We start from the raw sequence: 17,638 nt of genomic DNA, 5'->3' as shown, positions 1-17,638 counted from the left end.
AGAATAAATGTTTTGCAAAAAATATTGGGTCCCCAAACTGGAGTTAGATGATTGGTGTTTACAGGTAGATGTAATTTAATTTGAGCGCGCCATAAGGCCTCTCACAGCCTTCCTTGTTTCGGGTGGGGTCATTCCCCAGGGGAACTTGGATCTACCATGTGATGCCAACTCCTTTAATCCCACCAGAGGCCCATTGTTTTTCCCTATTCTGCTTAATAGCTTTCTGTCCATAAAAACAAGAGTGATATATATTTATGCATAGCCTAAATGCATGCCATGCTGGGCATGCTACCATCATATTTTTTCTATTATAACCAGGGACTTTTCTAAGCATTTGACTATCAGGTTTATAGCTACCATAGTGATCAGTCTGTTGGGAGCCATACACCATATAGATTGAAGTCTCAGTAGAAAGCAGTCCTCAGTACTCCCTCCCCAAAGGATATCCTTTGTAGTTGATGTAGCCTGAAAAATAGAAGTCAAAAGATACCACTGGTACATTGCTAGAGTCCCATTTAGTCATTAACAGTCTAATTCATCATCATACCATATGATCAGAATGGCTCCCAGTACAATGCCTCTCAGGTTTGCAGGCTGTCGTTCAACTTGTCAGGTTCCAAAAGCAGGGGTGGTCTCAGCAAACTTACAGCTTCACCCTTCCAAACATCTGTTCGTAATTGTGCTAAGAAATAATATCCTGATCTGAGTCTCTCCTGAGGTATTAAGACAATGTTGGATTTCCCGCATTGCATACCTCATATATGCACTGTATTCCTTTACCCCCAGCTATTATTACACCTTCTCTCCATTTGTCATTTATTTTGACCCAAAGTTTTCTATCTTTGGGAGGGCCATTGCTGACAGGGATGCTAATCTAACAAGTGCCTCCCTTTTGGTCCATTTCCATTCACATAGGGTCAGGTTACCTGGGTACAGAACTGTCCTATCAGGGATGTCAGAGCTAACCCAGTCCCTAGGCAACACAGCAATACTCACAGATGTGAATTCACACTATCAGGACCTTAGGAATTCTGGTCTAAATGTTTAAAAGTTAGTTACACTTTCTTGCCTAGAAATCATCCTTGCTTGCTTACAGCGCCCACAGTCACATCCCTGGTCCAGGACCCCTGGCATCAGGCAGTGCTCCAGGGCTTCTTACTGGGACAAAAAAAAAGTGAGATTATTTGGGACAAATCATATAACCACACTGGCAGCAGGAGGGAGATTCCCACTCCCGCTTTGCCAGATCCCCCAGAAAAGTGATAAATCTATCCAGGGGGAGCCTTCCTTTATCCTCCCACATGTTGAGTGTGAGCACACACTCATGAAGGCAAGTCCCTCATGCCTTTGTCTTCTCCTGTTTTAGGCAGTGAATATTTCAATTGCCTGTTTCAATTTTCTATTAAACAATTACCCTGAGGATGATATGCAACATAATATGTCCATTTGATGTAGTATTTCTTTGCTCACTGTTGGACACTATTGGTTGTAAAGTGCATCCTTGGGCTGAAGAAATGTAGTTTGATGGACCAAATTGCAACAGTATTGTCTGTTCCAATCTTTTAATAGTATTTTCAGCATTTGCATTTACTACCAGTCCAGAGTAAGTGTCTATTCCTGCTGGGACCCATTTGTAGCTCCCAGGGGCTGCTGGCATTGATCTAATGTAATCCACTTACCAGCTATGTGTGGGGCCTTCCCTGTGTAGAATCTTCTCTCTAGCCATCTGCAGTCTCTGTCTCTCTTGTTGACAGACAAAACAGCTCTTGGTGACATTCTGTGCCTCAGAGAGTACAGAGGAATATGTTTACATTCAGTCCATTTCTGCATGGCTGTAACCTCCACACCATGTTCACTTATTTCATGGACCCAGATGACCACCTCAAGGGAGAGCATCAGTAAGTCTATATGGTGGTTTAATTTACCTCCTGAACCTGTAAGGGGTTCTTCAATGCTCTCCTTAATTTCCCATAGTAATTTCCATAAGGCCACATCACATAAGACCATCCCTTCAATAGCCCAGTTTTCCATTGTCCATCTATCTGACCACACAGCCAGACCATTGGCTATTGTCCATGAGTCTATAAAAACCCAAACATAAGGGCTTTTACCATTGTTAAACTCTTCCATCATTGCTAAAAAAGACAGCATGTAATTCAACCCATTCAGTCAATTTGTTCTTAACTTCTTCAACTAGTCTTTCTATCTTCTGGTCTTAATGCAACAGATCTCAAGACAGCATAATGTCCATCCATCTTGGAACTGCCATCCATAAACCAAACAGTTCTTTGTCAGCCCATTAAGAGCTGTTCATAGGGCACTGTCCACATGGCAATAGATTCTGGCAGTTCTTCCAGTGGTTCTCAAGCCAGTTGTAGGGGACCTCAGGCTAGCTACTTATGGATACAGTAGGTGCCTCCTTGCATTCCACCAGTAGCATGCTTCTGTATAAACCATTTCCACTTTATCATAGAGCTCTTTTGAGCACTGCCTTCCTTATTAGAGTGTTTCTCTGACATCACCCAAGACATTATTAGTATCTCAGGTTTCATGATTATTTTATGTCCTTCAGTCATTGAGGTCATCTCAATTAAAACCCAGTAGCAAGCTAGTAATTGCCTCTCAAATGATATGTATATGGGGGGGCAGCATCTGGAATCCCAGGTGCTCAAGGTTTTACCATAAGCTGCAGTTTGCATGAGCACTGGTAGCAGACACTTTCAAAATCATCTGAATGGAGATCATAATGGCCCAGAGGCACTGAGAGAGCTATTGATTTTTGTAATTCAGACATGGTCTGCATGTCCAGGTCCCCACTCATCACGGTTTTCTTTCAGGTAGTCTTATGTATAGAAGCTGGCAACGTTTTCAGATGTGGAATATGCGTTCTTTAAACTCCAAATACAACAACCAAATGCAAGGTTTCATGTTTGGTCTTAGGGGTGATTAACAACAACAGTTTATTTTTAGTCACTTGTGGAACTGGGTGGCTCCTACCTATGTCATTCCTAATAAATATAATTTAAAGGAAAAAAAAAAAAAAGAATGTTACTATGTGGGTAAGTTCTTGGATCTTTGCCGGAGTTACTAACCAGCCTTGGTTTGTCATGTGAGTTCATCACTGCATTCAACTCAGTCTTAACCTAGCTGTTTAGTTTCCAATATTATCATCTCATCATCAATATGGTGCATTATTACACTTGAGACCTGCATCAAGCCCAAATCCCTACTGACCAAATGATGACAGTAAACCAGTGAGTTCAGATGACCCCATGGTACCACAGTATATGTAGACTGGGATCCTTCCCACATAAGAGCAAACAGTGTTTGGCACTTTCTGAGATTAAACTAGAGAAGAATGTTTGCAAGATCTATCACTGAGTAGCAGTCTTTTTGTATGATTGAAATCATGTCTAGAATTACTGACGCTATAGGTGGTACAAATATATGTATTTAAGCCTCAGTAGTCTACTGTTTGTTCTCCATGAGCCATCCTCCTTTTATAAGGGCCACACAGGGCTGTTGTTCAAAAAATTCTTTTGTATCAGCACTCCTGCATCTAGCATGTCATTAATTAAAGTGTGAATCTCCTTTTGCAACCCCCCACCCCCCTCTGCCACTCTCAGTTACTCTATATTGTTTTAAATTAACCACCTGTGTGGATTCAGGCAGTTCTAATAGTTCTCATTTAGCACATTCAAAGAAAACTGACCTCAGGGAAGACTTACATAACTTCTAATAACAATATTAGGTAGAGGAAGCAATCCACAGTCAGACATAATATCCATCCCAATAATACATTCAGGTAAAGGTGACACAACCAACTCACATAGTTTTTTCAAAAATTCCAATTGTCCTCCAAACTTCCATGTTAATCCCTCCAACCACTGCAGCTCCATATACTCCCGCAATCTAACTTTAGCTCCTGTTAAGTCTTCACCAACAGATTTTGGAATTACAATGCATTGACCTCCTATATCAAGGAGTCCCAGAAAAGTCTCTTCTCCTTCCACTGACCATTTCATCCACACATGTGCCACGTCCTTGGGACCCCAGTCAGCTGGCGGTCTGGCCAGGAGACCCTGGCCCCTCATCAATCTTGATTAACCCGCTTAACCATCACCCCAAGCAGTCCTGAGTAATCTCTGACTTTTTAAGTTTCTCCAAACTGGGGTAAATGGAGCAAACTTGTTTGGGGCCTTTCAGTGTGGGGAGACAAACAGAACGTCCCATTGGTTCATCTAAACTTCAATAGTGCTGGATCAATACTTGTTTCAACACCATCAATATCTACAACATTCATCTGGTTTCTCAATAACCATCTAAAGACTTCTGCCATGCTAGGACAAGTCCATGACTCTCTTCTTTGTCTCATTTCTTTTTAATTACTATAATGTCCTTGATCAGTAAGACCCATAAAGGGAAGCTGAAATAGCAAATCTGGTAAGGTTTCTCAAGCTATTGTTCCATTGTGCAGAAGTACACGTGGGGTGCCCATGGAAAAGGAACTCCTTTAATCACAGCATTTTCCATAACCTCTTAATGGGCATGTAATTGGCAAAAGGGTCTGGCTGCTTGTAGCTTGTAAAAAGAAGCCAATATAGCAAGAGTAAAGTGTGACAAAAAGAGAGTGAGATTTTATTATCCATGCTAGCAAGGGGACGAGGGGTGTAATATTTTCCAAAAATTTCCACTCTCCAATTTGTGGAGAGAACACAGGGGTGGGTTTTAAATAGAAGGTTTGGAATGCAGAAGAGGCAGGTGGCCTAGGAGGTGTCCGGTGGCATGACCAATTCGATGGCTTGTCTTAAGTTATTGTTCCAACAGGTTGAAGGGCTGGCGCCATTGTGGCTGGAGGTGTCTGGTCCATATCAGGATCCGGCCCCTGAAGCTTCTAAGGAAATATATGACCAGATAAGTGAGTATGGTGTGTGCTTAGCAAGCATATAGGTAAATGAATGTGCTTAAGACATGGGAGCATAGAAGGGGAAAAGAATAGGAGTGGACGTTCACAGAACATTCCAAGGCTGTATTTCAAGATGACAGGTAACACATATGCAATTTGTCTCAAAGTCGTATCTTGAGATTGGAGAGAAAGGAGGACAGAAAACAAAGTTTTAAAATGCAGTTTGAAGCCAGGCTGCTCAGTTACAGGCATATTCAGCAGACGAATGGCCACTCCTCATAAAATTTGCATATGAAGCCTATCAGCTGCATCATCTGAGATGTTCCACTTGGCATTTATGGGGGAGTTAGCAATCCCACTTTTAGGATAAACACACTTTATAGCCATGCCATATAGGAATAACCTCCTGTATAGAGGGATTGTTCAATAGTGAGCTGTGGATCCTGAATCAACTCAAGCATGGGCTTCCACTCTGTAGCATTCAAAACCAAAGACACAGCCCCCAAATTAGCTACTCTCACAATCCATGTTAGTAAAGGTTCTTCAGGGAGCTGATGATATCAATCCAAAAGATGAGATAATTTATTCATGCAATACCCCCAGGTTTCAGTAGTCTCTTGGCTTGTCCCTTTCCCCAAGCTGACTGCCTTCTTGGTGACCAGAGATACTATCTATTGTCCCTGGTTAACTTTTCCCTTTGCAAGCATCTCTGAGGCTAACAGCCAAAGCTCATCCAAACCAAAACTGAGGTTGGTGCAGGATTCAAAGTCCAACTCCACACTTTCTTTCATTTTTTGCTATTATAAATAACAACAACCAAAGGATTGTATGTTTAGTATGTTTCTTATTATTTTGCGTTTCCTCACGTATCCAATAAGCCAACTCCTCAGAAGTTGGGTCTAGCACCATTTCTAAATGCCATTGGTAAGCCTGATCAATTAACTCAGGCTCTAGCTCCTCTCCCCTCTTCAGAGGATGAGATGTGGAGCTAACAGTTCCAAGCTTCTAAGCATGCCTTGGTTTTTCTGGTGACCAGTACCCACCCAGGAGCCCACCAAGAGTCAGCTCACTAGAACAAAAGAGGCTCCTATCACCTAGAAAATTCCAAGGGATTTAGGAGCTTTGTGTCAGATGCTCCTATCACTATGGAAATTACTAAAGTCTTAGAAACCCTGTGTACAGAACTGGGGTCTAAGACCAAATATTAGAACAAAAGATTCTCCTAGCACCTCTGTTTACAAGAGTTTTGAAACTTCTGTGTTAAAAACTGTGGGTGGAGGCCAGGTGCGGTGGCTCACGCCTGTAATCCCATCACTTTGGGAGGCCGAGGTGGGTGGATCATCTGAGGTTAGGTGATCGAGACCAACCTGGCCAACATGGCAAAACCACATCTCTACTAAAAACACAAAAAGTAGCTGGACATGGTGGTGGCTCCTGTAAACCCAGCTACTCAGGAGGCTGAGGCAGGAGTATCACTTGAACCCAAGAGGCAGACGTTGCAGTGAGCTGAGATCATGCCACTGCACTCCAGCCTGAGTGACAGAGTGACACTCAATCTCAAAGAAAAGAAAAAAAAAAAAACTGTGAGTGGAGATTTATATACATTGTTTGTTTGTTTGTTTGTTTGTTTTTGAGACAGAATCTTGCTGTGTCACCCAGCCTGGAGTATAGTGGCACAATCTTGGCTCACTATAACCTCTGCCTCTCCTGAGTAGCTGGGACTACAGGTGCATGCCACCATGCCTGGCTAATTGTTGTATTTTTAGTAGAGACGGAGTTTCGCCATGTTGGCCAGGCTGGCCTCAAAATCCTGACTCCAAGTAATCTGTTCACCTCGGCCTCCCAAAGTGTTGGAATTACAGATATGAGCCACCGCACACGACACTATATATATTCAAAGTCCAACTCCACACTTTCTTTCAGTTTTTGCTATTATAAATAACAACAACCAAAGGATTGTAGGTTTAGTATGTTTCTTATTGTTTTGCATTTCCTCATGTATCCAATAAGCCAACTCCTCAGAAGTTGGGTCTAGCACCATTTCTAAATGCCACTGGTAAGCCTGATCAATTAACTCAGGCTCAGAAATATATCTATATTTCTTATTTCACAGCTTCCTTATCACATGGTGGCTCGGTTTCCAGGGAACCGCATCCCAAGAAAGAGCCAGAGAAGTATCTTACAGTCTTTTACATCCCAGCATCACTTTCAGAACCACATCTTGGCCTCAAGGCAGTAAGAAAGCCCTACCCAGATAAAACCTACCTTTTCATGGGGAGTGACAAGGTTCTGGAAGAGCAGATGGGGCTGGAAATACTTCTGTGGTCATTTTTATAATTTACAATCTGCCCCTGTTTCTTCTAAAATATTTTATAAGCACTTAATTGAAAACCACCAACCTCCTTCACCCCAGAGCCAAGCCAGGCAGGGAATCTCTCTGGAGGCTACACACTGGGAGAAAACAGTTTTTGAGACACGTACATTTGTATCCTGAGAACTTCCCTCTGCAGGTCTCAGCATCTACCTCTTACAGCAGTTAGCTAGTCTAAAACTCAGCATGCATACTAACGCTTAAGAGCAAGGCTGAATAACTGCAACTGCTGTTCAGGAAGTTGAGACCTAACTGAGCAACTCCCATATAGAACCGCTCAGTGCTGTGCAAGGTAACAGCAACTCATACATAATTAAGAGATTTATTAGTGTTTTGGGTGTCAGTAAGGAATCAGGATTCCCTTTCATTGACCATTGACTTCTTCTGCTCAGATTCCTTTCTGTAGGTTTAATGCTGATTAGCTTTTTTTTGTTTTTTAGAGATAGGGTCTTGCTCTGCTCTGTTACTCAGGCTGGAGTGTAGTGGCACGATCACAGCCCACAGAAGTCTCACCCTCCTGGGTTCAAGTGATCCTCTCAACTTAGCCTCCTGACTGAGATGACAGGCGCATGCCACCGCGCCCTGCTAATTTTTTTTTAATTTATTTATTGTAGAGATGGGGTCTTGCCATGTTGCCTTGGCTAGTCTTAAACGTCTGGCCTCAAGTGATCCTCCCACATTGGCCTCCCAAAGTGCTGGGATTATAGACCGAGCAACAATGCCTGGCCCTGACAAGCTTTTCTGTTGGTTAAACTAATATTTCCAAGGTCTTTATGCAGAGATTATTTTGAGGGACAAAACATTGAGATTTTCCTTTTAGCTGATTGGCTTGAACTGGCACTGTCTCCAGCAATGAGGATTGGATTTCTGTATTCTGTATTCATAGAACTGATCTTTGGGTTACAGTCGAGGTCTCTGAATTGGCCCCAATAAATATACCCTTCTTCCCAAATAAGCTTCTGAACAATTTGAAAAATAAACATAAAAGATTAAAGGTAGAAACTAAAAGAACAATATTTACAAAGATACAGCTGGGTAGGAAGGCACGTTCAATGAAGCCCAGCATTAGGCCCACTTCTGAGCCAGTCACAGGCAGCAGAGGACAAGACAGCAGGCCCATCCTCGTGGATGAAAGGAGCAGAGGGAACATTTCCCCTCCAAGGGCAGCCTCCCTTCTAAGAGGAAGATGAGCAGGAAGGAGTGGAGTGCACACAATTAATGTCATCACTAATTACAATTAATCTAACTAGCAAATTTGATGTTATTTCATACGTATCACCAGGACAAATGAGGCAAGGGGCAGAGTTACCCTAATTGAACTTTTTATACCAGAAAAAAAGCAAAAAAAAAAAAAAAAAAAACCACACACACACACACAAAGCTTCAGAATGGGGGAAAGAACCATGCCCCTCTACCTGTTATGAGAGAAATCCCATGCTATAAAAGCTACCTGTAATAAAACACACACACACACACACACACACACACACAAAGCTTCAATTTTCCCAGCCTATTTGCAAATATCATTCAATGTATCTAATAAGATAATGAGACCAAACATTAAAGTCGCAAGCATAAATATGTTCTCTGTCTTGTTAGTTGTCACTTGTTTTGACCCAAAACTGTGATGGCCATTCTTGCTGCTGCCTTGAACCTCCTCTCAACATACTTTTATTCTAGGGCTTTTCCATTTTTTCTCATGAGTTTTAAATGCTCAGTAATAAAACCAAAAGGCTTTCTTCTTACTGCAAAACTGTGAAAGCTATGGGGTTTCACAATCTTTCACAGCCTGGCGAAGCATTGAAAGATCACCACACATTTTCCAAAACACTCACAAGAGAATTTTCTATGTTCTATCTGCAATTGAATTGTGACAAATAAACCCCTTCCTAAACTTTGCAAGCCCAGACCTAATGGAGTGAAACACATGGAAAATGGGTAGGAAAAACAACCAATTTCACTGCCCTCCAAACCAATCTTTTTTCCCCTAAGCAATTGAAATAAACATTTGGAAACTTTCTGGTATAATAAATGCTTTCCAAAGATTACTTGGAAAGCTGGGATATGGACAGATACAGTGCAGTTTGTCATGCAAAGTACTGTTTGGCAAACTCTCGCCGCTGGGTAACAATGCAGCCAGAAGTTGTTACACGGTTGAATAGTCAGTGATTCATTCACCAAAAGATAGACCAAAATTTGCCCAGCCATGTAAGATTCTAAATGTAACTCTTGAAAGATCATAGCTTTTAAAGAAGACCAAGGGAAAGATATAAGGAAATAAGCTGTTTCCATGGTCCTAGATGAGCTTGAGTGATCCCATTATTTGCAAGGAGACCATGTTGTTGTTGCTGTTTATGTATTTGTGATGTCAAAGAATACCAGAGGTGGCAGGAGTTAAATCGTAAAAATCTATTTTACTCAGGAATTATTGCAACAGGGGAAACAAGACCTGAGTATAGAACTGGGCTCAATTCAGAATACAACAAGGAAAAGTGGGGATTTATAGTCAAGGAGCAGGGCAGGGGTCAGTGGATGCAAAATTACCAAGAGGAAACATCAGACAGGATTCTGACTAAACCAATTTGGCAAGATTCTTGCCGAGAGCAGGCTAAGGTGATCAGATATTACCTGCGGGATGACGAGAGATGAGGAATTTAACTGAAGAATGAGAGTGACTAAGTATCAAGAGTTGGAGTTCTGGCTAAACTGACTTTAAGCAGGATTCTTGCTACAACTGGAATCCACAAGAACAGACACCAAAGCCCAAGGTTGAGACCCCAAAGGCTGAATGGAGCCTAATTAGAGTCAGGACAAGGAAAGAGCCTTGGTCAGTGTCATGATAGTAAGTAATATTTCACAGGGAACATGATTTAGCAAAAGGTTCAACGTGGCAAGACCCCTAGCTGTCTTGTCCATTTTGTGTTCCCAAAACTAGGTACCAAGTGTGATACAAAATAGGTGTTCAATAAATATTTATTTTAAAATATTTAATTGATAAAGATTGAATACGTTCAAGGTGTACAAAACAATGATTTGATGTACATATACATTGTGAATGGTTATCATAATCAAATTAATTAGTACATCTGTCACCACCCATATGGTACATTAGACCCCCAGAAGTTGTTCTTCTTATAACTGAAGGCCTGAACCCTTTGACCAACAGCTCTCCAATTCCCTCTAAACCACCCTGCTACCAAGTGCCTGCCAACCACCACTGTAATTCTCTCCGTCTACAAATTCACCTTCTTTAGATTCCACCATATAAGACAGACCACATGCTATTTGTTCCTCTGTGTCTGGATTATTTCACTTAGCATAATTGCTAAATACCTACATCACCTGTCCCTTGCCACTTCCTTTCCCCACCTGTCCTCCCTTGCACACTCTGCTTTAGTGGCATTTTTACCAGCCTGCTGCTACTCGAGCATGCCAAGCACATCCCAACTCAGGGTCTTCACACTTATTCTGCATGCACATACCCACGTGGCTCATTCCCTCAATCTATTCTGGTCCAGAAGACCACCAGGAGGTCTAAATAGTAGAAAGGAGAGCTTTATTGGCATTATCAGGCTGCAAACCAGGAAGAGTCTCTGGTGTGGGTTGAAGGTGCTCTTGCTTCAAGAAGGGAAAGGGCAGGTTGGGTTTTATGCCACACAGGGTACATATTACTCAATAAGAGTCATACATATTCAGCAGGTTTTGGAGAAAAGCTATGCATATTTACAAGTGGAGCTGAGCACATGTTCAATGGATAAACATATATGTAATATACGTCCCATGTTCACTTTGGGCAGGGTTTTAGTATTAAAATCAAACGGAATTTGGCTGTTTATGTCAAAATGTTATAGGACATTTTCCTTAGTTCAGCTAAGAACCAGGTTCTTGTCCCACGACCATCAGAGATTAGGCTCACAGACACTTTGAAGGGTGAGAAAAAATGAAATTTATTGGTCAAAAAGGGGGAAAAGGGGGGAAACAGGGACCCTCCTCAAAGTTAGAGTCCTGCTAGTGTGCTTCCTGTCACACAGGCTGAATCCCAGGTTCCACCCAGGAACAGAGGGTCCAGGCTCCTCCTCACTGGAAACGGGGCGAACTTCCCAAGACTCCAGTGCGCATTCCTCCCAGTGCACAGGTCGGTTGGAAGTTCTGCCAGGGAGCCCTTCCCACCTGGGCATCTCAAAAAGGTGAACTACAGGACACGGAATCAGTTTGTGTACAGCCTCTATATCTGGCTGAAGCTGGCTTAAGGTTTACATTTGCTTATCAGGAAAGAATGCTTGTAAGGCTGGTCCTCAGTCCAACCAGAGTTGTAGTGGTCTGGGTTGTAAAACAGGAGGAGTCTGATAGCTCCTATTTTTAGGGAATTTAGCAAGATTGTATTTCTTTCTTGTAGCCTTAGGAATTTGAAAATTTGTCATATTAGCCGATTTCTGAAACTCAAACTTTATCAATTAAGATGGACCCTAAGGTTAAGACAACAAAAGTTACCTTAACTTTAGGGTACATCTTAGTTGATAAAGAAGCATCTATTAAATAATATTTTGGTCTCTCAGATCACACCATTCAGATCTCTGCTTCTCAGAGTCAGCCCTAAACAGCCCATCTAAAAGATCCAGGCCTTCTCACCCACCAAACTACTCTCTACCCCTTGTCCTGCTCCATTCTTAGCAGCATTGATCATTCTCCACATTACTAATAGCTTTTCATTTTTCATCAACATCCCACACTACAATGTGAGCTTCATAAGCACAGACTTTTATTTTCTCCCTGAAGAGTCCCTAGAAACAAAAACATTATTAGTTAAATAATTTAGTGGATAAACCTTGTGTATCACCATTCAGGGACACTCTTTAAACTGCATGTAGTTGGATTATATTCCTTCATTCAATGAAAGAATCTCTATTGATGGCATGTTTAATCAATCGACATTTATGGCGTTTTGATAAATTCTGATTTATTTCTAACATCTTATTTTATTTTTTAACCATGTAATTTCTTTGCTTCTCTTTTTCTTTTTCCTTAACATTTTGCATGTATTAAACTTAAAAATATTCTTTGTTTTCCCCCATTTATTTGAATGTTTAAAGTCTCTGGTTTATTTTTTTCTTTCTAGATTTTATTTATTTAAAGTCTTTTTTAATATTACAAAGAGATACATGACTATTCTATTAAATAACATAACACAATCCAGGTTTAGTGACACACGCCTATAATACTAGCATTTTGGGAGGCCAAGGTGGGTAGATCGCTTGAGTTCAGGAGGTTGAGACCAGCCTGGACAACATGGCAAAACCCTGTCTCTATAAAATAATAAGAAGAAGAATGTAATACAATACAAAGACATGGTGGCGAGCAGAATTCTGAGATGTCCCCAGACTCCCAACCCCTGCTTAATCACTCCCTGTGGGCATAGATAGGACCTGTAACCATTAAGGGTTAGTCACTCCTTTGATTAGATTGTGTTAAGAGACAAAGGTAGTAGGATGGTTACTCTAGTGACTATTCAACATTATATAAGAGTCTGTCTTGGCAGACTGGAGAAAGATCATCTTGCCTGCTCAGAAAAGGAAGCTGCCAGGTTTTGAGAAATCCATAAAACTAGGACCTGAGAAAAGCCTCAAAGAGCTCAGAGTAAACTTCAGCCCATATCCAACAAGAAAATGGAAAATTCAATTCTCTAACCACAAGCAATTAAATTATGCCAATCTGGATGAACCTGGGAGAAAACCCTGAACTCTGGATAGGAATGCAGCAGACTGACACCCTGATTTTGGCCTTGTGAGTCCCTGAGCAGAGAGTCAAGACAGACCATGTCCAGGCTTCTTAACTACAGAACTATGAGCTAACAAAGGGGTGTTGTTTTAAGCCACTAAGTCTGCAGTAGCCTATTACACAATGATAATAACTGATACAGATGCCTACATAGGTTTTGGACTGAGCAAATGGATAGATGGAGCAATGATTAGCCAAGATGGGGAAGAGTGCAGGAGATGGCCTGGTGCACATTTTCTCATCTAATGGAGGAGATAAAAGGGAACTTTAGGAGAGATAACATAGAATCTTCATGGAACTGGAGGACACAGTGAGGAACAATCAAGTCTATCGTAGAATTCTACCCACAAAAGCTTTCAGAGACACTCTCGTCTAAGTCTTTCTTCACTGCTCACTCAAAAATTGATTCCCAACTAAATAATGGCTGTGTTTTCTCAAGCAAACGGAAATGTACTTAAGTGGAATATAGAATTGATGCTGCTTTTCTTCCTAATCCTGAAGCAAATATACTTCCTCTTCCACAGAATTAGTTTCTTCTAATATGCTCTCAGTAAGGATCTTTTTGTATTTTAGAAAACCTAAGCTTGTTGTATGCTGCTAACGCTTGATGGCAACTAGCCTAACATTGGCCAAAGGATAAATGCTTCCTATCAGTGGTCTCAGAATTATCTACAGGTTCAAACAGTGGCTTTCTCATCCTGATGGACACAAATTTATACTCCTATAACCTTTCTGAAATGACAGATCACTGCTCCTACCCAAAATATATTGAAAATATCCTTCACTATCCATTTACAGCCATCAAAAGACAGCTGCTCATCTGGTATTGTGTAATACAGAATTTAATCTTGCCCAAAGAGAGGTCTGACCTGGGAGAATCCTGGGAGACAATCTCTGAGCCCTTAGAATGTTCTACCTGACAGGAGGAGTGTCTTAGTTTAGCTAGGAGCCTTGGGCCATCCCAGATCATCTAGCAATGTGATTTATGGTAGAAGCTGTGGGTTACACAGTATCAGCTCTGCCTCCAGAGGAGCTGGAGATTGAGTTAGCCAACCATTCTATGTGTCTGAAACCCAACTGAAAACTCTAGTCACCACAGCTCAGTGTTAAATAGTGCCATGTGACAACACACACATAGTTGGCAATACTAAGTGAGTGTTGTTACACATCATTCCAGGTGCAGTCAACACTGGGAGAGGACGACTGCATGCTCAACATTTTGAATTCTCCTAATCCCTGCACCATGCACCTCTTCCTTTGGCTGATTTTGGTATATATTCTTCTGCTGCAATAAACTGTAACCATGAGGATAATGGCTGTTAGTGAGTTCTGTGAGTGAGTCTAGCAAATTATCAAGCCCAAAAGTAGCCTTGTAGACACTCATTCTTGCAGTTGGTGTCAGAAGTGAGGGTGGTCTTGGGAACCCCCAAACTTTGCAGTTGGTGTTAGAAGTGATTTCGTGGACCATTTTCCGAACTCTGCAAGTACAAAAACATAAACCACAAATTATAAGCAGAGAAAATCTTTTATAAGGAAGAGTAAATGAATATTATTATCTGGGAATACTCCCTTGGGAGGAGTCAAAAAATCTTGCTATTTTTATTTAGAACTAATCTTGTAAAGAAATCAGGCTTTGACTAAGCCTGTAAAAACATTTGAATCAATGTTTGTATACAGCAAATTCTTCTAACACTTTTTTTATTTCTAAAACCTGAAATGCATACAATTGTAAATAATAGATGAATTGATGAGGATGTAAACAACACCTTCTGAAGCTAGATATTTGACCAGAGTGTCTCAATTTCTAAAGCCCAGCCATCTGAGATACAAAAAGAGAGCTATATTTTGACTAGCTTTCTTCTTAACTTTAAGAAGCAATCTGTGACACATTGTATAGCGCAAAAGAACTATTTGTGTGGATCTTTTTGTTCTTCATGTCAATTTTCCTAGTATGGTCTCCATTCCTAGTCACTATATACCCAGAGAAGTGCATTTGTTCTGACTGTTTTCAAGATACAGAATAAAATATCACAAGAAAAGATGCTTTCTGGGGTTTCTAACTCTGAGGATGATTCTAAAGTCACTCAATAACCATCTTCAAAGATTCAAGCAGGGTTGAAATGTTATGGTCAGTAGAGAAAAATGGGGAGCATTGCTGAACTAAACCCACAGGCTTGGTAGGAATGTGAACCTCTCGATATCGTCAAGGCACAGTAAGATCCAAAACGCACACGACGAAAGTCTTTGATGCTCCTTTTTATGTTTCAAAACAATGAAAGGCCTAGAGCAAGAAAGGGGGCCTTGCATAAGTCAGGAGAAAAGATATGAGAAATGTGAAGAAACAATCTCAAAAGACAGAGGGGGGAGGCAAAAGTCAATGCTAACTTTGTAGTTGTCTGCATTTCTGTCAGTTCTACTTCACTCTCCAACTTGCTATCTGACAGCCAAAGATAGAGGCGAAAATATTGTTTTAGCAATCCATAAATAGTGTGGGCGGGGAAATTGTACGTTTAATTAAGAACCAATACTGTGATCACAAGTATTAGTGTTTTGAACTGTTCATGGTGCCAACTGAACTCCTGGTTGGAAGGAGAAGTCCATACATGGCAATATATTTGTGAAAGCAGAACAAATATTAGTAAAAATATATAGATCTTATTTAAACCATACTATTATTCTTACTAATGACATAAACTAGATTGGACTTTATAAATTGCTTTCCTTTAGGAATATGAGTTTAAATTTCACTGTGATATCTAGGTTTTAATAAAATAAAAATAGGAAACTAGTTAATGAGATACAAATGAGTTCTCAAATTAAGTGATTCCAACCCAACTCCCTTCGTTCTTTGTTTTTTTGTTTGGTTTTGTGTTTTAAAAAAAGGTCTTGCTCTGTTGGCCAGGCTGAAGTGCAGTGGCAGGATCTCAGCTCACTGCAGCCTCAACCTCCCAGGCTCAAGCGATCCTTCTGCCTCATCCTCAGTCTCCCAAGTAGCTGAGACCACAGGCATGTGCCGCCACACCCGGCTAATTTTTTGTATTTTTAGTAGAGAGTGGGTCTCACTACATTGTCCAGGCTGGTCTTGAACTGAGCTCAAAAGATCCTCTCACCTCAGTCTTCCTAAGTGCTGAGATTACAGGAGTGAGCCACTGCACCCAGCCTCTTCTTCACTTTCCAATAGCATTTTCAGCTACAATATCCAGGTGATTATTTCACTCTTTAACCTTGCCAAGTGAAAACCTTAGTGTAGTCTCGGGGTCTCAGGAAAAAACCTTAAATCCACAGCAAGTTCACAGACTAATTGTTTAAAACTATGAGCATGAGGAGTCAAAATACATGTTAAAAATACAGAATTCAGGTAGATACTGCCCAAGAGGAAAAAAAGATAAGCACTGATAGCCCTGAGAAACAAAGTGATCAGGAACAGATAAATCTGGGCTAAAAATGAATAAAGGGAATTTCCGTTTTAATTTTTTTTGGATGGAATCTTGCTCTGTTGCCCAGGCTGGAGGGCAGTGGCATGATCTTGGCTCACTGCAACTTCCACCTCCCAGGGTTCAAGCGATTCTCCTGCCTCAGTCTCCTGAGTAATAACTGAGATCACAGGTGTGCACCACCACACCTGGTTAATTTTTATATTTTTAGTAGAGACAGGGTTTCACCATGTTGGTCAGGCTGGTCTCAAACTCCTGACCTCGTGATCCACCTGCCTCGGCCTCCCAAAGTGCTGGGATTACAGGCATGAGCCACTGCACTCAGCCTGGTTTAAATTTTAATGCTTACCACATTTCTTACTAAAATACTGAGAAAGACATACTTATGGTAGAAGTGTAAACTAATATTTTCTGGAGGGCAACATTGCATATTCCATCATAAACTTAAAATAGACTGGTCATTTGTTCCAGATTTTCTGCTCCTAGGAATTTTTCTAAAGAAATAATTACAGTAACCTGGTACAGTGGTTCATGCCTGTAATTCTAACAGTTTGGGAGGCTAAGGTGGGAAGATTGCTTGATCCCAGGAGTTCAAGACAAGTCTAAGCAGCATAGAGAAACCTCATCTCTACAAAAAAAAAAAAAAAAAAAAAAAAATGTATTTAGCCAGGCATAGTGGTGCACACCTATGGTCCCACCTACTCAGGAGGCTAAGGTGAGAGGATCACTTAAGCCCAGGAGGTCAAGGCTGCAGTGAGTGGTGACTGCACCACTTCACTCCAATTTGGATGACAGAAAGAGATTCTGTCTCCAAAAAAAAAAAAAGAAAGAAAGAAATAATTAGACTGGTTTTCTAAAAAAAGTAATATGGCCAGGCGCTGTGGCTCACACCTGTAATCCTAGCACTTTGGGAGGCAGAGGTGGGTGGATCATGAGGTCAGGAGTTCGAGACCAGCCTGGCCAACATGGTGAAACCCTGTCTCTACTAAATACACAAAAAGTAGCCGGGTGTGGCAGCATGCACCTGTAATCCAGCTACTCAGGAAGCTGAGTCAGGAGAATCGCTTGATCCTAGGAGACAGAGGTTGCAGTGAGCCAAGATCATGCCACTGCACTCCAGCCTGGGTGGCAGAGTGAGACTCTGTCTCAAAA

At 41.2% G+C, this 17,638-nt stretch overlaps 1 long non-coding RNA gene across 1 annotated transcript in view; it reads right to left on the bottom strand.

Moving 5' to 3' along the window:
* Positions 1-372: 372 nt before the first annotated feature.
* LOC108518513 (uncharacterized) overlaps positions 373-17,638 on the bottom strand; it is a 21,724-nt gene continuing 4,458 nt past the window's right edge. The window contains exons 2-3 of the long non-coding RNA XR_001882382.1: positions 1,680-1,777; positions 373-465 (exon numbers count right to left, since the gene is read on the bottom strand). This is a non-coding gene — a long non-coding RNA (uncharacterized LOC108518513). The remainder of the gene's footprint in view (positions 466-1,679; positions 1,778-17,638) is intronic.

This window comes from Rhinopithecus bieti, unplaced genomic scaffold (assembly GCF_001698545.2).
Source record: "Rhinopithecus bieti isolate Rb0 unplaced genomic scaffold, ASM169854v2 scaffold_2077, whole genome shotgun sequence".
Taxonomy (NCBI): Eukaryota; Metazoa; Chordata; class Mammalia; order Primates; family Cercopithecidae; genus Rhinopithecus; species Rhinopithecus bieti.
This window is presented reverse-complemented; position numbering and strand designations above follow the sequence as displayed.